Source organism: Canis aureus, chromosome 13, assembly GCF_053574225.1.
Source record: "Canis aureus isolate CA01 chromosome 13, VMU_Caureus_v.1.0, whole genome shotgun sequence".
In the NCBI taxonomy this organism is placed as follows: Eukaryota; Metazoa; Chordata; class Mammalia; order Carnivora; family Canidae; genus Canis; species Canis aureus.
This window is the reverse complement of record NC_135623.1, coordinates 50,285,908-50,308,225: the sequence shown is the minus strand read 5'-3', so window position 1 is coordinate 50,308,225 and position 22,318 is coordinate 50,285,908. Positions and strand designations below refer to the sequence as shown.

Genomic DNA, 22,318 nt, shown 5'->3' with positions numbered 1-22,318 from the left:
TTAAAACTGAAGAAGTCTTTGAAACAGTATTATTCATACTATAATTCTTCAAGATATGTCAACTGAAGCATGAGATATACTAGTGATATAAAGAAACAATATAATGAAAGGAGCTTCTTTTAAATAGTAATAATCATTTTGCATATACTCTGTAGCTGGTTAAAATCATAAGAGGAAATATTTTAATGGGAAGGTTCTGTATGTGAAAATTTTTCTTCATTATTTGCAAGCTAGAAGGAAGTAACTTGATTGTATAAGAATTAGATGGGCACCTGAGTCCTAGCTACAATAATCTTTGGCTGATTTTGTCAGCCTTTTTCCTTTTATTTTTTTCTTTTTTAAGCCCCTATCCTTTTAATTGTGTGCATGAAGCATAATGCAGATACAGTAAAATGTACGAAACAGCAGCTCGATGAATTACGTCAAGGTGGACACCTATGTACGTGCCAAAGATTAGAATACCATGGTACTCTGGAAGCTCTCTTTGTGTCCCCTCTCAACCACTTTTTTCCCTCCTCTCCAAGGTTAGCTTCTACCCTGAATTAAATGGTGCAACTGAGTTTCGCCTCTGTTTAATGTAATAGAATTATGTTCATATGTATATGTAAAAGTAATATATATTGTCCTTTGTGTCGGTTTTCTTTTACTCAGCATGATTTTTTTTTTTAACTCAGCATGATTTTTGTAGTATATGTCCATGTTACTGCTTATAGCTATAGTTTTCTTATAACTGTATGATTTTTTCTTTTTTATTATTATATTGAATTTATATTAGTTGATTTTTACATGTTGAATTAACCATCTTTCTGGAATAAATCCAACTTGACTATAGGCATTATTTTTTGCTATGAATCACTGGAGTTGGTTTGGTAAAAATTAGTTTAGAAATTTGTCATCCATGTGCACCAATGGTTTTCACATCATGAGTGATATTAGCCTATTATATTCCTTTTTGTGCTTTCCTTTTCATATTTTGGTATGGGAATTATTTTGGATTCATAAAATAAGTGAGAAAGTTTTTGTTTGTTTTCTGGAAGAGTTTGTATGAGCTTAGAATAATTCCTTAAATGATTTACAGAATTCATTGTGAATACATAATTATAGGTTTGATTTCTAATTCTAAATAGATGGAGAACTATTTAGATTTTTATACTTCCTCTTGTGTAAGTTTTGGTAATTTGTATTTTTCTGGGAGTTCATCCCTTTCATCTACATTTCAAATTTTTGCCACCAAGTTATTCAGATTATCGTTTTATGATCTTTATATTGTCTGTAGGATCCATATTATTAGGTCCCTCATCATTCCTGATATTGGTTATTTGTGATATCTTTTTTCTTTTCATTAGTCTCAGCAAAAACTGTTTTGATAATTATCCACTGTCATTCAGTTAGAATATGTCCTAGTATCTATTAGAATTTTTCTCCTTGACCCATGGGTTATTTAGAATTATATTTCATAGTTTTCTTCCCAAATATATGGTGATTTTCTGAGTTTTTTTTTTTTAATATTTATTTATTTTAGAGGAGGAGGATTTGAGGGAGAGGGAAAGAGAAAATCTCACGCAGACTCCCCATTGAATGCAGAGCCCAACTGAGGTGCTCAGTCCCATGACTCTGAGATCATGACCTGAGCCAAAAATCAAGAGTCGGATGCTCAAGCAACTGAGCCACCCAGGTGCCCTTTAAAGTATTTTTATTATTGATTTCTAGCATAATTACTCTGTGGTTAGAGAACATATTTTGAAATTTGTTGAAACTTGCTTTAAAAGCCCAGCATATGCTCAATTTTTATTAGTGTTTCATTAAAAAAATTATATACTACAGTTTTTTGTTACAGTGCTCCATATATGTTCATTAGATCAGGTTAATTATGTCATCCACTATTTTATATTCAACTGATTTTTTATCTGCTCATTCTATCAATTAATAAGGCTGTATGAAAATCTGCATGATTATGGATTTGTCTACCTTTCCTTGTAATTCTGTCAGTTTTCTTTTTATATATATATTGAGTCTGTTGTACATACACATTTAGAATTGTTGGATCTTTATTTCTTTTTAAAGATTTATTTTTATTTATTTATGATAGACATAGAGAGAGAGAGAGGCAGAGACACAGGTAGAGGGAGAAGCAGGCTCCATGCCAGGAGCCCGACGCGGGACTCAATCCTGGGACTCCAAGATCTGCCCTGGGCCAAAGGCAGGCGCGAAACTGCTGAGCCACCCAGGGATTCCCTGTTACATCTTTCTGATGAATCAAACCATCTATAATGAGTGTATTTATTTGTCTCTAGTAATGGTTGTGGGGTTTTTGTTTTTGTTTTTGTTTTTTGCCATAAAGCTACTTTTCTTTTTTTCTTTTTAAGATTTTATTTATTCATGAGAGACACAGAGAGAGGCAGACATAGGCAGAGAGAGAAGCAGGCTCCCTGTGGGGAGCCCAATGTGAGACTCGATCCCAGGACCCTGGGATCATGACCTGAGCCAAAGGTGGCACTCAACCACTGAACCACCCAGGCATCCCCATAAATCTACTTTTCTGATTTAATAAAGCTATACCAGTTTTCTTTTGATTTGTGTTGAATTTATGTATTTTTCCATTCTTTTATTTTTGACCATGTCTTATATGTTTTCTGTAAATTGAATATAGTTGGATTTGTTTTATACTCAGTTTGGTGTTTTGGGAGGAAGAAATCTATATGGCTTATTTGGAAGATATTGCTTCTTAGGGTGCCTGGCTGGCTCAGTTAGACAAGCATGGGACTATTGACCTCAGGGTCGTGAGTTTGAGCACTATGTTGAATTTAGAGATCACTTAAAAAAAAAAAGTTAAAAATAAAAAAAGAAGTTATTGCTTTTCACCTGACCTTAACCAAAAGGCCAAGAAGCCATGGAATATATTGCTTCTCAAACCAATATAAGTAAACATTTAGGAGAGAAGTGAGAGAAAACTTTAGAAAGGTAGTGTGGGGCCAGATTTTGAAGGGCCTTTTCATGTCAAGGTGAAAAGTTTGGCCTGTATCTTCTTTAAGGGAACCCTTGACGAATTTTGAACAGATAGGTAAGTGATACACATTTTAAGATGGTTAAATCAGTAAGGTTCAAATGGAACAGGTCACATTGGAAGGAATAAAGATAGGTTCTGAAAACATCATAGTAACAGCATTTGGAACAACAGTACGTGATATATAGTAAGCTTGCAATGAAATATTTGATGACTAAATGAAAAGCCCAGGTGAGATGTGATGAGAAGCCAGATAGGAATATGGCACTGGAAGTGGCAAGGATGATTGGAAATATAAAATAGACAGAATTCCTTGTTTGCTTACTGTGGCTGAGAGGAGGTTTAAGTAAAAGAAAATCAACCAACAGATATAAATATCATGGTGAGATGTTTGCATAAGTATCTATTATAGGGGGCCTCAGAATAATAAATTAGGTAAGGAGACCATGCTCGATATATTGATTATTAATTTATAAAGCATCACAATTAGTTAAATATAGGATAAATTTAAAGATGAGTATAACATTTTTCTTTTTCACCACCTCTTCCATCTTTCGAAGTACTATGTTCGCTTTGATGTGTAGACCAGGAACCTCCAGATCCTATGTAGGTGCTTGCTCCACATCACTGTTTTTGCAGGTACTTTTGATGAAAGAGCCTCAATTTACACATTGCCAAAAGGAGGCCATGTTACCCTACAGTAGCTAAGTATTAAGTGCATTTACAACTTTATATTCTTAAATGGTGCCAGAGTAATTCAGTGGCAAATAATTGAATATTTCCTATTTCTGGGTTTGCCCTGATCTTTCCCCCAAAATGCAATTATTAATCTTTCCATGAATGGCTGCTCATACATTTTTCATTTTTATGTATGTTAAGGAATGCAGATTTGAATTAGTTGTTAGAATTTTGGACTAATTAGTTAAGATACATAATTCTTTTAGTCATTATTTTGTGGTCTCTTAGACATTTCTATTGTGTTAATTTCTTGGGTGTTTTAATCCACTGTTTTTATTGTCTCTTTTGTCTTAAATCTTGGGTTATGAATTTATCTATAAAATTCCTGTACAGCTTGAGTTAGTGTTCTTCCAGAATTGTTTTGAGTTTACTTCTGTGTGTGTTCATTGGAGATCCCTGGTTGAGGACTTAGTTCTTTGTAATTTTTTGACTTGTGGCTTACTAGACCACATGTGACATAAATGCAATTCTCTGTGTTGTGCAGGTCCAGATGATACATACCTAAGGAAGGGATTTACTTTGCCCCAGTACAGATAAACCAATTTCCCTATTGTCTATTGTCTTCTTTTGCTGGTGGGGAGATTTTTTGCCCCCAACTGAGATTTTAGCCCTTCTAGTTTTATGCAGGGATCTTAATTTCAATTCTCCACCTTGCAAGAGCCAAGGTCTCATCTCCTGTCCTTTGTCTCAGCATTTCCAGCTAAGCTAGCAAAAGATATATATATATATTTTTTTTTTTTGCAAAAGATATTTTTATTTTTATTTTTATTTATTTTTTTTTTAATTTTTATTTATTTATGATAGTCACAGAGAGAGAGAGAGAGAGGCAGAGACATAGGCAGAGGGAGAAGCAGGCTCCATGCACCGGGAGCCTGATGTGGGATTCGATCCCGGGTCTCCAGGATCGCGCCCTGGGCCAAAGGCAGGCGCCAAACCGCTGCGCCACCCAGGGATCCCCAAAAGATATTTTTAATGTATAGTCTGCTGTATTGCTGAAGCTCAAATCTTGAATTCTTTCCCCATCTATAGAGTTTTTTTCTCCACATATTTCCAGATATCCTTGATTTTTTTTTAAAGGACATTGAATTTCACAGTTTGAGTGGCCTTAAAATAGGATATTTTCTCTTTTGATTTAATTTAAAATTCTGTTGCTAGACCTTGCCGCATCAAAATTCTACTCAGAGGCACAAAGGGAAAAATTAACTCTAAGTATTGATAGAAGACTAGCCTTTTTATCTTGGTCTGAGAAAGTAACCTTGAGATTATTTATATGTGTATTCTTTTCATTTAAAAATATATGAAGTATTTCATTATAAAAATGATTGTTAAGGGAATTATCACTATAATGAAATTGTATCATATCTTTAGTTTTTTCTATATTAGACTTTGTTTCCACATGCCTGTTAAATATATGACTGACCGCATACTTCAGCCTATCCAGTGATCATGCTACTTCCAACCTGGGGAATAATTCTAACATTATCCAGAATATCCACAGGTTAAAGCTGAATGATCTAATATACTAAGAAAGCCCTTTCAAGTGTTTTCACAATCAAATTCCTTGCTGATTCTCTTTGTTCACGTTCATTGCAAGTGTTGCTGTTCAGTGATCTTGTTCACTCACATCGTTTAACACTTGAAATATGTAGAGCCATCGAGGTTCTTTGAGTTGTTTACTGAGGCCTGGCATTCTACTTGCTGCCTTCCATAGACTGCCTCTTGTCCTCACAGCAACATGAAAAATAATTAACACTTTGTGAGTGCTTTCTTTGTGCCAGTCATTCTGAAGCATTCTTTATATATTATCATATTTAGCCCTTATAGCAATCTCATAATTATTATTCTCCCTTTCTTTGAATGAAGGAAACAGATTAATTGCTTTGACTAAATCACACAGCTACTAAATGATGAAGTTGAATATTTACTGAAGTAACTTTACCTTCTCTCGTCTGTCTCTGTCTATAAAACATCATCTAGTATTGATACCACATTGCAGTAATGAATAATTTCATATTAAGCATCAGAAACATTCATGTAGCTGTGATCAAATGTAGGGTTTAGCTGTTTTGTGTTTAGAAACAGTAGAGAAGAGGAGAAAACAGGGAATGGATGAGCAGTCAGAAGCTAGCTGGGTTATCAGGATGCAGGAGTGGTTGGAGGGCAGCATGCTTGTTAGAATCCACTGCCTGAGGCTGTGGGAGCATACCTATTGATGTTGATGGTATGTGTGGATAAGATAGGTATGCGGCCTCTGGTTTTATGTTTTCTGTCATAACAAAGACTATTAAAACGATAGTATTATCCTGGGACTCCCACCTTTGACCTGAACAAATAAAACCTTCCCTCTCGTATCACTCCTGTGAGGAGACAGGGCGGTGCAGGATGGGGACACAAGGATAAAGAAATATGGAAAGGTGACCAGACCGTACTGCTTCTATTTCTTTATAGACTAAGTCTGTTGCTTTTTAGAAAAAGAAAAAGAAGGAAGAACGGAGGAGAAGGATGGAGCGACAGAGAGGTGGAAAGCAGGAAAGATTGATTCAATACAGAGAAAAGTATTTATATTTCTCTCTGTGACCCCTTGCAGAATTAGGGGCTTGCGTGATTGTTTTGTGACTTTACAACTTTGAGAATAAATAGATGTGATTTCATTTAAACTGAGCCTCATAAAGAGCAAAGAATCTCTGGACCCCTGGGTGGCTCAGTGGTTGACCGTCTCTCTGCCTTCAGCTCAGGTTGTGATCCCCAGGATCCCAGGATGAGACCTGTATCAGGCTCCCCTCAGGGAGCCTGCTTCTCCTCCTGCCTATATCTCTCTCTCTTTCTCTGTATCTCTCATGAATAAATAAATAAAATCTTAAAAAAAAAACAAAAACAAAAACAAAAAGAGCAAGGAATCTCTTTTCCTCCAGGCTTTCTTAGAGAAACTTAACATATCTCCAAATTTTGTCTTGAACTGTTATTTATGTATCATACTGAGGCTTGTGTTTAATTATTTTGAGCTTGTTTAAATAATTCTGGGCCTGAAGCATTTAGACCTTTAGGGCTCTTCATTGGATTCTCAATAAATCATAAATGAGTTAGTCTAGTCTCAAGTGAAATACTTCATATAGCCAATTTAGCATTGTCATCTAAATATGGCCTAATCTGAGTATGAATATACTATAATCATTATTAATAAATTAATAATTACTGATAAATTAATAATAATGTTGGGTCATAGGACCCAGAGACATGAATAGGGATGCAAGAGACATTTTCTTTTGCCTTCAGAATTTTGCAGGTGTCCAAAAACATTGTGAAGATGTGAGAAGGGGCCAATCTAAAAGACAAGTACCCTGAGGTGACCGATAAATAGCTCTGCTTGTTATGACTATTTTGCAGCTTTGTTATAAAATCAGTAATTAAATTGAAATTGGGTCTTGTGGAAAACTGCTAATCTGTTGTCTTCAAACTTTCTTGAAAGATTCAAGTGTTTTCAGTACTCTCCCTGATGACAGATTTTGCTCTGTTCTCTGATCCCTTAGGCAGCTGCTACCTTGCTATCCCCTTCCCTATGTTTCTGATAAGGACAGAAAATTACACTGGAAATCTTTTATGGTCCTTTGGAAACTTTTTAATAAAAATTTCTTTAAAAAACATACTTCAATAAATAAAATCTTAAAAAAAAAAAATTTTTAAAAAGGGATCCCTGGGTGGCGCAGCGGTTTGGCGCCTGCCTTTGGCCCAGGGTGCGATCCTGGAGACCCGGGATCGAGTCCCACGTCGGGCTCCCGGTGCATGGAGCCTGCTTCTCCCTCTGCCTGTGTCTCTGCCTCTCTCTCTCTCTCTGTGACTATCATGAATAAATAAATAAATAAAATCTTAAAAAAAAAAAAAATTTTTAAAAACATACTTCATTTTCTGTACACATAGGAGGAATGTGAATTATTCATATGTTATCTAAAGCACTTTATTGTTTACAAGGGACATTCATTTATACCCACTGTCTCATTTAAATGCTTAAAGCAGCCTTGTCTGGCAGGTAAGGTGGGTGTCACCCCCATAAAACAGATAAAACTAAAACCGCAAGGCAGCACATGACCCAGGTCTTCTGACTCTTAACCTAGTGCTCTTTCCTTATTTCAACTCATTGCTTAACCAAATGCCAATGAAAGGGTTCTATTTTAATGTGGATTTTTGAGTTTTCATATTATTTACTTTTTGAAACCTAATAGAATTATTAGGACCATCACTGTTTTTTTTTTTTTTAAGATTTTATTTATTTATTCATGAGAGACACAAAGAGAGGCAGAGACATAGGCAGAGGGAGAAGCAGGCTCCCTGTGGGGAGCCGGATGTGGGCCTCGATCCCAGTGCCTCAGGATCACAACCTGAGCCAAAGGCAGATGCTCAACCACTGAGCCAACCAGGTGCCCCAGGACCATTATTGTTAATGAGAAGGACAATTATTAGTTAATAAATTATCAGTTTACTTCCATTAACTGACTTTGTTTTCTCTTCCTGTGTATGTTCTGTGTCTCAGAAGTGCAGGATCAAGTGTGAATGGAGAAGGTGGAGGCCTTATCACTAAACAGACATTTAACTTATTGCTGCTAGATGGTCAGCATGTAATGAATGCCAACTTCAAAGAACATTTCAACAGGATACAGAAGGAGATTCTTAATTCAGGATTGTAAGATTTAAACACTTTCTTCATTTAGTGGGAACTGCACACACTTCAAGTCACATCTTCCTAGGATTTAGGTGCTCTGCATTTTCTTGTGTCATCCCACAAGAGTAGCGTTAGTGCCAACAATGCAACTGTGGTGCGTTGGTTCAAAGGTTGTGAACTCTAAAATCACTGTGTTTATTTTTATGAGAATTAGGTCAGGATTAGTCTAAGCAGAGGCACGAAATAACTTAGGATCACAAACAAAATGGGAAATAAAATGTGTTTTATACTGAATCTTTACAGATGGATTTTGCAAAGAACCGTTAATTGACTGTGGGACCAACTGGGGATACATTTTAAATGATTTGCAGGTAATCTAGAGAAAAGCTAAATAAAAAAATTCTAGCCCTAACTGCCTTTCTAAAATGGACTAAGAACTATAGCAGTGAATTAAAATAACCTGTGAATTTTTCTAACCAAAATAAAAATACCAGTTATGAAATATTTCTTTTACTCTTTGCCAATTCTTTAATAGTCCATTAGGTATTTCTAGGAGGTGGAGTAGTTGAGATGAAAATTTGAGCTCAGAAGCCTGAAAGGCCAGAATCTTGAATAAACTGATTGAGGCGAGATGGAACTGCATGTGACAGGAGGCTTTTTCTGTGGCAGACTTGCCTTCAGACTGGGCATGTATTTCATTTGGATAAGTCTTTGAAAGTTCCAGGAATCAGTGAAAAAAGAGACTTGAAGGAACTTAGAAATAGCTAGTCTAATCCTACCATAGCTTAAGAGTAGGCTACTTCCTGGAGAAGGGATTCAGTTCCTTCTGTATGACCTAGCTAAAGTATTCTGTCCATTTCAGACAAAGAGGTAAGCCACTCAACTTGGTTCAAGAACCTGCTCTTTCAACTCATTCCTTCTCCCCCATCAGACCCTCTTTATAAAACCAGATGTCTTGTATACTTCTCCTTTCCCTGACCTGAAAATTATTGATTAAATGTGTTGTCTTTCCTGTCATTGTTTATAGAGAAAAACAGAATGAGTATCTGGCCTTTACACTGTATTTCTTTCAGCCCCACAGGCCAACAATTAAGAAAATTTTAATCTTCTTTCTGTTGCTTGCACTGGAAATGCTGAGAATTACATTTTCCCTTAGGTAGTACATAGGAGTGATTTTCAACTCCCAAGGCCTTTCCACAGCTAGGTGGGGTTTTTTGGTCTAAAAAAAACTTACCTGCGATAAAAATAGTTAATTTATAGGGTCCCTTCTTTTGTGAGCTGTTTTATAACACAGGGATACTGGCATGGTATTTATACCTACATAGATAGGTTTAAAAAGAAGATGCATTCATATGGGACATTATTTCATTAAAGACAATTTTCTTCTAAATCATAAATTTTATCTTCTTTTTTTTATGACTGCTGCCTTAAATAGCAGCCATTCCTGGTTTCATTCTTTAAATACTCCCCTAAAGGAATAAAGCTAAAATAGATGTCTTCAGCTTTTCTTGTTCCATAGATTTTATTTTAGAAAAAAAAGAAAAAAATCAGATTTCCTTGAGGAGACAACAATTGGAAATGTGGCTCTACCCAGGGTTCTTTAAACTACTAGTTACTGAAAGAAAAAGTGAGATAGAATTATGGAATGTTAGCTCTCAAAGTCACTTAGATAAATTTCTTTATTTAATAGACAAGCCAAAGCCCTATGGGCTAGCCAGTTATCTCACAGGTTACAAAGATGTGTGGTGGGGAAGTCTGTGGGGACTTCTCTCAACTCAGAATGATTTTGTTTAATCCTGAATATTTGGTGGGATCTGGCTTGGGAAGCAGCAAAAGAAGGGAAGCTAAGTAAAAACAACCCATGACAGGTTTATGGCCAGCTTATTAAGTGAGATCCTTTGCTTGACACTGTATTGCTTTCTTTGCTGGGTGTGGATTGACAGGTATTGATGAAATGTCTTAGGTTCTAATTCAAAATGCCTGGTGACAAATTATAACTCTGATAAGTTGAGGTTATCAGCAAACCACAGGGTGAGTCTATGGACTGTAGTCTGCAAGAGCCATTGTACTATCTCTAGCAAGCTTCTGTGCTTTAACAGGGATGTACTTGATCTCCTCACCCCCCAAGAGTAGATTAAGTGCTTCAGTAAATATGCCATTAAAATACTTCATTATACTAAGCCCTTAGTGCACACCTCAAATACACTGGAAGCAGAGGGTCTTCAGCCACCCAAGAAGCATTGTAAATGGCCTAGAGAAATGCCTAGTGCTTGTTTGCTTGGATATACACTATTAAATATACTTTTCCTATTAGATTGAATAAAGCCAGAGTGGAGAAAATAGCAAATTCTTTTTTGGTCCACTCTAAATAAGTCCCTCTGCCACCATGTCCACTTTGTTGTGGTTCTGCCTACATTAACTCCTTAACTTTGTGCCTGACTCAGACTGTAGGCTACAGAGTACCTTTTTACCACCAGCTAAAACCCCTTTGGGATTTCATTTCCTTATGAAGAAGCTACATTGGAAGTGTTTTAGAAATGTTTATCATGGATATACTACTTATGTTGGTTGTCTGCTGTTTTCTTTCTTACCTTTCTGGATGTAGTTCTCATGATAATAGAAACAGCATGGTGATAGAATTTTGCCACCACATGAAACCCAAGGTATAGATATCATTTAACTCAATCTTTCATTTTAGAGGTGAAGAAATTATAGGTCAAAGACGTGAAGGGGCAGTCATTAGTGATGCCTTTGCTATCTTAAAGGAATTTGATATCTGTAGCTTTTTTTTCTCTAAAAATTTAAACCTATTTATCCTCTTAAATCCTTAGTTATGATTTGGTTTTCATCACCTTCTAGTGTTGGTATGATTTGTGTGAGAAAACTTAGGTACAAAAAGATGACTTGGCTAAAGTCAGAGTTTGAGGTAAACTAAAGAAAAACCTGGTATTGAATTTTGGGGTGCTAATCCAGAGAAGAAGCCCTTTTTAAAAAAGACTTGCACTCATTTCTTTTGACATTGAAAAAAAGAAATTAATTTGCATTTTTCACATTGATTTTTTTTGCATAGATTTTAAAAATTTTTTTATCTTAATTTTTTTGCTTAAGTGTAGTTGACACTCAATGTTACACTAGTTTCGGATGTACAACATAGTGATTCAACAAGCTTACGCATTGTGCTGTGCTCACCACCAGCGTAGCCAGCGTCTGTCACCATACAAGGCTATTACAATATAATTGACTATGTTCCTTATACTATGCCTTCTATTTCCATGACTCATTCCTTCCATAAATGGAAACCTGTGTCTCCCACTCCCCTTTACCCATTTTGCCCAACCCCTCACCCCTCTTCCCTCTGACAGCCATAAGTTTGTTCTCTGTGTTTACAGGTCTGATTTGCTTTTTGTTTGTTTGTTTATTCATTTTTTAAAAAATTCTACTTATGAGTGAAATGGTATTTGTCTTCAGTCTGACATATTTCACTTAGCATAATACCCTCTAGGTCTGTCTGTGTTGTTGCAAATGGCAAGATCTCCTTTTTTTATGGCTGCATAATACTGTGCGTGTGTGTGTGTGTGTGTGTGTGTGTGTGTGTATGACATTTCCCTTATCCATTCATCTATCAATGGACTCTTAGATTGCTTCCATATCTTGGCTATTATAAATAATGCTGCAGTAAACATAGGGGTATGTATATCCTTTCAAATTAAAGTTTTCATTTTCTCTGGGTAAATACATAGTAGTGGAATTATTGGAAAATGTGGTATTTTTATTTTTAATTTTTTGAGGAACCTTCATACTGTTTCCACTGGCTGTACCAGTTTGAATTCCCACCAATAGCATATAAGGATTCCTTTTCTCCACATCTTCAGCAATACATGTTATTTCCTTTCTTTTTTATTTTAGCCATCCTGACAGGTATAATAATATCTCCTTGTGGTTTTGATTTGCATTTCCCTTATGATCAGTAATGTTGAGCATCTTTTCATGTGTCTTTTGGCCAAATCCCTCTAAGCCCCCTTTTTATCATGAGGGTGAGTCGAGAGTTGTTTTCTTTATCATGAATGCATGATGAATTTTGTCAAGTGCTTTTTCTGCATCTCTTGAGATGATCATGTGATTTTTATCCTTCATTTTATTGATGTGGTGTATCATGGTCCTTGACTTGCAATCACTGAACTACCCTTGCCTCCCTGGAATAAATCCCACTTAATCCTGGTGAATGATCCTTTTCATGTATTTTTGAATGCACCTTGCTCATATTTTGTTGAAGATTTTTGCATCTGTGTTCATCAAGGATATTGGGCTATAGTTTTCTTTTTTTTAGGATTCCCTTATCTGATTTTGGTATCAGGGTAATGCCAAGGTTGTAGAATATATTTGGAAGCTTTCCTTCCTCTTCTATTTAATAGTTTGAGCAGAATAGGTATTAACTCTTCTTTAAACAGTCATAGATGCTCTCTTCGTGTAGCTGATCCTTGAACAACATGGGGCTTAGGAGTGCTGACCTCCTGCATAATTGAAAATCTGTGCATAACTTTTGACTTCTTAAAACTTACTGTTGACCGGAAGCTTTACCAATACATAAAAAGTTGATTAATATATGTATTTTGTATGTTACTTGTATTATATACCATCTTATAATAAAGTAAGCTAGAAGAAAGAAAATGTTATTAAGAAAATCATAAGAGAAAATACATTTAGAGAACTGTACCATATTTATTAAAAAAAAAAAAATTGTAAGTGGTTCCATGCAGTTCAAACCCGTATTGCTCAAGGGTCACTTGTATTCTATAGAATTAAGTCATCTATTAAACTGGGATCTAATAACTCTTTTATTATCAGTGAAAGCTTAAAAAAAGAAATGAAATAGAGACCATTGTTCTTAAGCAAATCCTTTTTTTCTGAATCAGCTCTAGGGATATAATATATCTTACATGAAGAATGAACAGGTTTTAGGAGTAATGTACTTACTGACCAGTATTACTCTTGTTTTTCAGAAAAAAACATAGTTAAGAATAATAAAGTGATGGGATTGTGGATGGTTTTTTATAATAATCTTATGTTACTTTTATTATTTTATTAGAAAATAGCAGAATGACTGTTAGCCATATTCTAACCTTGTGAAAATGTTGTCATACTCATTTGCACTGTCTTTTCCACAGAGACCGTATCTTACTTATCTTTGTATCTTCAGTTTATAGAACAATAATGTACTCAATGACTATCATTTGAATGAATCTATTTATTAAGTTCTATAATCCTGGTGTGCATTCTGAATTCCTTATGGGTAGGGCAAAATTCCAATTCTAAATGTATGTATAACAGAGTAGTGTTCTAATTTGGCATTATTGCTCCATCATATATTACTTGATACGGCTGTTAAGTAAATGGGAGGACATTGCAAGGCATAGTAAATGGTAGAGAATGAGCCCTTCTCGATGCTGATGACATGGTTTTATTAATACAAACCACGATTTCCCTTTAGAAGCTGCTGAACCTATTGCCTACTCACTGTCAGAACAGTTTAACATCAACTGTGCTACAACGAAAACCATTGTATTTGACAGACATTCTCCAGTATTTAAATGAACAATACTAAGTAACCCCATACAATAGGTCAACTCATTCAGCTATTGGAATGTATATTTTGCAGCTAACTTAGGCTGGTGGAATACAATTCTACTTAAAAAACAAAAAACAAAAAAACAAAAACAAAAACCCCAGACATTCACCAAAGGCCAGGCTGAACTGCTTTTATGGTCAAAGCAGCTCATTGGTAGTTTACAGAGTGCCTGGCTGTCTAGAAACCACCCTTCTCCCTGTTTAGAGAGGGGATCCTAATCCCTCCTACCAGTCTCCTTGCTCAAAATTACATGAGTCTTTAGATTCTGAGTAAAGCTGCCAGCTGCCTCGACTGGAAAATAGATAAGAAAAATATTCCTGAGGAGAGGGAGTGATGCAGGTTAGAAGGAAGCTGAGGGGCTGAGGTCCAAAGAACAGATAGACCCACAAAACATTAGGATAGTGAACAAAGGCTCCTCCATGCCTGGATTGCAGTAGGATGACCAAGGGAGACCTCCGGTGGTGGTGAAGGGGGAGGATGGCCGAGGGTGAGGTCATTCTTGTCAGGGGATGGTGGCAGAGGGAAGAAGGCTTCAGCTTCTGAATCTAGTCCTGCCTTTGCATCTAGAGTCTTCCTTGCAGGGCTGTACCTTTGTTTCTGCCAGTTGGGCAGCTGACATAAAGGAGCACAGATACCAGGGAGAACAGTTCTAAAGCTATGGAAATACTGTGGGCCCATCAGGGAAGCGCTACTCCTGAAGCAGTTGCTGCAAATACCAGTGAAGCCTGGTATTAGGTAACACCAGCTTTCAAACTTCCTCATGCCCAGATTGTCTTCCATAGTTCATAGCACAGGACCCTCGGTGTCAATTGAATACACCCCGGAGTATTTGAGCAGAGTCATTGTTGCATTTTGAGAAAATAATTTGGCCTTGCTTATTAGGAAAACCCTGTGTCCTATTCCTGCACAGAGGTAGAATTCTCTGTTCACCTAGTAGGGAATGTCAGGTTTCTAGGAATTTTAAAAATGTAAGGTTTGTTCTGCTACATGTGTGGCATTATTTTAATAAGCACTATGAAATATTGGCATCTCAGATACCAGTAGAGAATTCACTTATGAAATGACAGCAATTTTCTTGCCAAAGCATGGCTGAAACACCTGTTAGGTTAAAGAAAGCTGTTAGGGCCGAAGGTCAAGTAAACTCTGTAGAAAAACTTTTGTGTTTCAATGGAAAGCTAAATTTATCCAGAGCATACCCTTCCAAATGATGGAATTCTAGCCCCAGTGCATTGTCTTCGAGCTATTCTACTACTGTGTTAGTCGTAGGGAGCTAATAGATACAGATATTATGTCTGATCCAGCAATACTTTTAATTTACTTCCTCCCTCATGCAGAAAAGCTAGTTTTGCCCTATGTGCAATGTTCCTTTACACCATATGAATTTGTGCTGCGTTGACTTTTCCTTGGAACTGGCTTATAACATCTCCCTGGTGCCCTCATATCATATGGTTTAAAAGAAATTCTTTGACTCATGTTCATTTTAATAGCTGCACGGGAGCCATGATTTTATCTTTTTCTGAAACTTAGTTTTTTAACAACTCTCCTTTCTGTGAGGCTCTCAAGGCACTTTTTCTCTACTAGAGGTAAGGAAGAAAAATGAATATTCACATATTTTACCAAATATTATTCAAGTGACCCAAAGACATTTTGAGGTTAATTCATCAGGAAGTAAATTACTACAGCCTAGTTCTAGCTTCCTCGCTAGCCTAACACTTTAATCATTTGCCTTGATGTCCTGGTGCTTCAGTTTTTGTTTTTTTTTTTTAATTTTCATTATTTATTTATGATTTTATTTATTTATTCATGACAGAGAGAGAGAGAGAGAGAGGCAGAGACACAGGCAGAGGGAGAAGCAGGCCCCATACAGGGAGCCCGATGTGGGACTCGATCCTGGGTCTCCAGGATCACTCTCTGGGCCGAAGGCAGGCGCTCAACCCCTGAGCCACCCGGGCATCCCTAATTTTTGTTTAAATTCAATTTGCCAACATATAGTGTAACACCCAGTGTTCATCAAGTGTCCTCCTTAATGCCCATCATCCAGTCACCCTATCTCCCCACCACCTCCCCTTCTGTAACCCTTTGTTTCCCAGAGTCAGGAATCTCTCATGGTTTGTCTTCTTTTCTCATTTTCCCCACTCAGTTTACCCCCTTCCTTTATGGTTCCTTCCACTGTTTCTTATATTCCACATATGAGTGAAACTATATGGTAATTGTCTTTCTCCGACTGACTTTTTTCACTTCTCATAATACCCTCTAATTCCATCCATGTCAATGTAAATGGTGGGTATTCGTCCTTTCTGATGGCTAAGTGATATTCCATTGTATATATAGACCACATCTTCTTTTTCCATTCATCTGTTGAAGGACATTGTGACTCCCTCCACAGTTTGGCTATTGTGGACATTGCTGCTGTGAACATTGGGGTGCAGGTGTCCTGTCGTTTCACTACATCAGTATCTTTGGGATAAATACCCAGTAGTGCAATTGCTGGATCATAGGGTAGCTCTATTTTTAACTTCTTGGGGAACCTTCATAGTGTTTTCCAGAGTGGCTTGGTGCTTCTGTTCTTATGCAAATTCATGTGAGCTGTTTTCTTTCTGGGCAGGAAGATTCAGGGCTTCTGGGCAGCAGTCAGGTGAGGTTTGCCAATTCCCACCTCTTTTGGGTCATTGTGGGCCATTGTGGGTCATTGTGAGAAACCCTAAGTTCTCTTTGAGGAAGGTAGACCCTATTAATTCATCAAATAATTGCTCCCCCCTCCATTTTCTTACTATCAAACAGCCAAAAGATCTTAAGGTTGCTCTGATGAAGTTAAACATGACTAATTTTATCTAAAAATGACTTTTTCGGGTTGTCAGGAACTGTTAAGAACTATAAAGAAAACTTATTTCACAAATTTTGCTTAAGTGTGTAGTATTGTGGGTGTTGTCTTGTGACTTAGTTATTCATGTTTGCAGTTCACTCTGTTTACTGAAGCCTACTGCGAGCTCATAACCGTGTAAGAAACTCAGCTACAAGGACCAAGTAAAACAAAAGCTCTGTCTTCAAAGAAGTCATAGGAAAAAAACTCACATGTACAACTAACTATAAAGTAGTGTGAGAGATCATCCAGTAGCGGTGGCCAGTGAGGAGACAAGAGCACCATGGTGGGATGCCATGCCTTTCTTTGATGTGCAGAAAAGGCTGGCCCTTAACTTGGCTCATTGGATGACAATCCGAAGTGCTGAGCGGCCTGACCAGATTCCAGGTATTGTGCCCAAGATTGCGAATCCGAGAAACCGCCAAGGAGCCGACACCGATGCAAGTACATGAGGATTTATTAGCAAGCTCAAGCTTGAGTCCAAGTATACCTGACACAGCGGAGCAGGGGCTTGGACACTGAGGTTAAGAGGCGTAGCAGTTTTATAGGGGCCAGTGGCCAATGGGGATTGTAACACATACAGAAAGTTACATGGTCATGTCAGTCCACATGCAGGTGGCCAATTGAATTATAATTCATCCTATAGGGTCCGTTTGAACTAGCCTGTTATTCTGGTCAGAATTGGCAGGCAAAGGGCAGGGTTTACATTCTTCAGCGGTTGGGGGTCCCGCATTCCTATATGAGCCGGTGGCTTGACTAGAGTGGGGGAGTGGTTTCTTCCTGTAAAGTTCAGCTCTTATTCACAGGGGCCTGAGATGGTTGTACTTGTGCTAATGCTAAACTTGAGGTGGAATGGCCTTAATTTTCTCGGCCTCCACACAGGTCGATGGAATTTGATCCTATTTCTTTTGAAAAAGAATGGATAGAATGTGCACGTGGAATTGGTGGTATCTGTGCAGAGCAACGGTGCAAGATAGAATTTGATGATTTTGTAGAATGTGTGCTTCCACAGGAGGCAGCAGAATAAGCTAATAAAGGTAGGGAAATACACACCTCCACCTCACCACTTGGGCAAGGAGGATCCTGCCCTGAGCAGAGCAGCTGCTGATGTCTGGAGGCTGATGTTTTTCATGTTCTCTCTTCCACTAGAAAGTTCATTTACTGAAAACCCCTTTGTGAAAATGTCTAAAAATAAAGCCTTGATCTATCCTATTTATTTTTTTTAAATCATGTGACATCATGGCTATACTTAGCAATAAGAATACTATAGGAGAAACAGAATGGGTCTAAAAGTGAATATAATTGCTTGGTAAAAAGAAATCTGTCTAGAATTTTAATTGAACAGACTTGAGAGTTGTCCAATCAGTTTACAGATGAGGAGACTAAGCCCCAAAGATGTTATATGATCACAAACCATTCAATAATGCAAGCACAGAATTATGTGTTAATGTGTGTGCTCCTACCATGACTGAATGGCAAATACATTTCACCTTTTCAACTATAGCTGCTATTTTTGTCAGTACAGTGAATTAGCCTGCAAAATGTGTTGCTGTATTTCTAGTCGGTCTACTTGTGAATGTAAAGAAGTCATTTGTAAAGGCTTTTTGGCAGGTTAATGTGTTAGGCCTGGGGGAGAATTTCTCAGGTTTTGCTGGATATCCCATTATCTGAGCTGTTATCTGAGCAGCAATTCTGGGAGGTCTTCCTGGGCTAAAGCAGACAATCTAGCAACTGGGGAAGCTGGGCTGGGAGTGGTGGTGGTACCCCTAGCAGGGTTTGTCTCCTGGGCTGGCAAGAATTAAGTAGAGCGAGGGCTACAGCTTTTTTGGCTGGGGTTCAGGGCTGGGCTCCTATCCCAACAGGGAACTAGGGTGAAAACCAGAAGCTGGGCAGGAGGCCAGTCAGATGAAATGGTAGTTCAATTCCTGGGGGTCTCAATGTACCTCCAGGAACATTGGACAAACTAATTCCAGATTCTGCTCAGTCATGAAAAGAAGCTTCATACATATTGACAGACTGAACCATTCCCAGCACAGGGCTCAGGTGAGGAGCAGTTGGGAAGGGTTGGGACAGTCAGGGATTCACAAGGATGGGTGAATAGATTTGGGGTTTCTTTTAAAAATATACCTATTGATAGTAGAAAATACAGGTAAGGAGGAAAAGTTAGAATTAACCAGGAATTCAAAGATAATTTAAAATGAGACAATATTATATACATTATTAATGAAACTGATTTTCCACTATTTTGTGTACATTTTTGAAATCATTAAATGTATATTTTTATGAGAATGACTCTTCTCTTATTATACACATAGAATGGATATTATATGGATAATTGTCTGAGTTGGTATTATCCCTGTTTGTATAAATAATCTTAATTTTAATCACAGATTGAATTTAACAGTTGAGAAGGACATAGTCATCCTGTCACTCTCATTTTACAGATGGAGAAACTGAGGTCCAGTTTGATTCAGTGATTTGCAAGTTTAAACACGGTGGGTTTAAACACAGCCAAGTCTAAAATCACCCCAGCATACTTTATGCTGCACAGTGATATCCTAAATTATTCATCTCACTGGCATATGGCTTGTCTGCCTTGCCAGACTATGCATTTTCCTTGAGGACAGAGCTCGTGTCATATGGTGCTTTGCTACTTCAAGTGTGTCTTTAGATCAGCAATAATGGCATCATCTGGAAGCTGGTTAGAAATGTAGAATCTCATACTCTACCTCAGGCCCAATGAATCAGAATCTACATTTTCAAAGATGCCTGGGTGATTCATATCCACACTAAAATTTGAGTAGCACGGAGGGAATGGTCATTAAATGTTTGTGATTGTTATGGTGTTTGGTCCCCATCCTTCCCCACCTCTGGGCAAACTCGTATGTTGAAACCTAATCTTCAGTGTTAGGGTGTTCAGAGAAGGGTCTTTGAGAGATAATTAGGTCATGAGGGCTGAACCTTTTGTCTGTGAACCAGGAAATGAGTTCTCACTAGACATCAAATCTGCCAGGGCCTCGATCCTAGACTTCCCAGCCTTCAGATGTAAGAGAAATGCATTTCTATTGTTTATAAGCTCTCTTGTCTCTGGTATTTTGTTGTAACAGCCCGAATGGAAAGACCAATGGTATTAATTGTTTTGTTCAAAACAATGGAAATTGATTTCTGGTCCCTGAAAGGAGAAAAAGGAGTGATGGCATTTGTTGAAAAGGGACTGGTGTGTTATGGAGAATTGAAAACCAAACCTCAGGGATTAAGCTTCAGAGACTTTAGAGATAAGACTTGGTTGACTTTTTCTATGGGACTTTCCCATAAACTTGACTCCCAGTAGCAATATCTTTACATTCCAAGTTTTAAATGCCAGGGAGGGAGAAAGAGAGGGAGGGAGGGAGAGGGATAAATTTTTCCTTGTACCGGGTTTCTATTATTTTCATCAGTACCCAAGGTGCGGAGTCATGAGGCAGCGTGGGCACTGGACTCCATCCCTGTGGCCATAAGCCCTTCTCAGAGATGGAGGATCATTGAGAAGCAGGTACTATCACAAAATTTGCTTGCTGTAATTTTAAAACTGAAGTGGCCCATTTTCTGTTAATAATTGGGCCTAGAAGTCTGAGAAGGGCCTATTTTTATTCTTCCCCTTCGTAGCCCCCATTTCTCCGATTTTCTTTATTGCGATTTTTCCGTCAAAGAGATCATGCATTCTAATGATTTCAGCAGTTAACATTTCTGCTGGTGACACCCAAATGTACTTCCAGCTTGAATCTCTTTTCTGAGTTCCAGCCTCATATCTCCAAATGTTCTGTCACTACTTAAAGTTCAACATGGCCAAAATTGGGTTCATCATATGTCCCTCCCAATTTCTTTATTTCTATCAAGATGCTACTGTTTTCCATGATAACTAGCATCTGTGGCTCCTTCCTTGTTTTTCAGATTTCAAATTCCGAACTTTAAAATGTGAACAACTTTAATACCTGCCCTCTATGCTGACTGCCAACCAGAGTTCATATCCTCCTCCACTCTCATTTAGATCAATGTCTATTACCTGGCTATGCCCCTCTTCCTTTCTAATCTTTCTGTCTTACCATCTGCCATGTAGATTTTTCTTAGATGCCACTTCTATTGTACTACTGCCCACCTCAAAACATACCGAATGCTATTTCAGGGTATTTCATATATAGGTCTGAGGTTGTCACTACAAGATAACACTGGTAACTCAGAGGTACCCACTGTCAGTGTTCTACTTAAAAATGAATTGAAAACTTTTTTTCTAGAAATATTCTGTGACACAGATAGCCAACTCTATTAGACATGAAGAGCATAGTGTTGACATAAGGGATAATATGTTATCAAAAAAAAAAAGGAATAATATGTTATCATAACCATTAACCTATTAGAGGAAAAACTATTTCTTCTACTCACATAGCCATTTCTGACACCCAACCTGTGGGTTTTGTACACCAAGAAATTCTCCAACTCAGCATACCAACTAAGATGTCCTATTATAATTCGATTATGACATTAACTACCTGGAGTTAGTGTAAACCCCATATGTTAAAGGGCTCTGGTCCACAAGACTGCCCCCCACGTAAGATGCCAATTGCAAATCTAGATGGTTACCTATGCATCTGACCAAAAAGCTATACATCAGAGGTTTCCATAATCCCTTCCTCAGGTTTGATAATTTGCCGGAAAGGCTCAAGAGAACTCAGAAAATGTGCTTAACTTAGTAGGCTACTGATTTATCATAAGAAGATACAACTCAAGAGCAACTAGTTGGAAAAGATGCATGAGACAAGGTATTCAATGCTTCCATGCCCTTTGAGCTTGCCACCCTCCCAAGTTCAGGAACCTGGAAGTTCTCTAAACTGTATGGTCAGGGTTTTTAATGGGGGCTTTATTAAGTAGGCATGACTGATTAAATCATTGGCTGTCAGTGGTTAACTCCAGCTCCTCCCTCCCCCAGAGATCTGGAGGTGGGACTGAAAGACCCAACCCTCTAATCAGATGGTTGGTTTCTCTAGCAACCAGCCCCCATCCTGAGCTATTCAAGTGCTCCCACCACCAGTTGTTTTTTTTTTTTCACCAGTTATTTTCTTAGCATACAAAAAGACACATCATTTGGGAGGTTCCAAGGGATACAGAAGCTATAAATCGAAAACAGGGACAAAGACCAAAATATATATTTCTTTTTATATCTCAGTATCACACCTGTTAGTTTTTTTTAACTTTTTCTTTTGAAATAATTTCAGAGTTCCAAAAAAGTTACAAAAATATTTCCATGTGCCCTTTGTTCAGCTTAACCAAATATTAGTATGCTATAGCCATGATACAATAATCAAAGCCAGCAAGTTAACATTGAAACAATATTATTAACTAATTTACAGACTTCATTCAAATCTTGCCATTTGTCCCACTCAAGTCCTTTTTATGGTCCAA

The 22,318-nt window shown here is 37.6% G+C and overlaps 1 protein-coding gene across 6 annotated transcripts in view; it reads left to right on the top strand.

Annotated features, from left to right (window-relative positions):
• The window catches only part of ANAPC10 (anaphase promoting complex subunit 10), a 279,601-nt gene that overhangs the window by 98,828 nt on the left and 158,455 nt on the right, over nt 1–22,318 (top strand). The window lies entirely within an intron of this gene.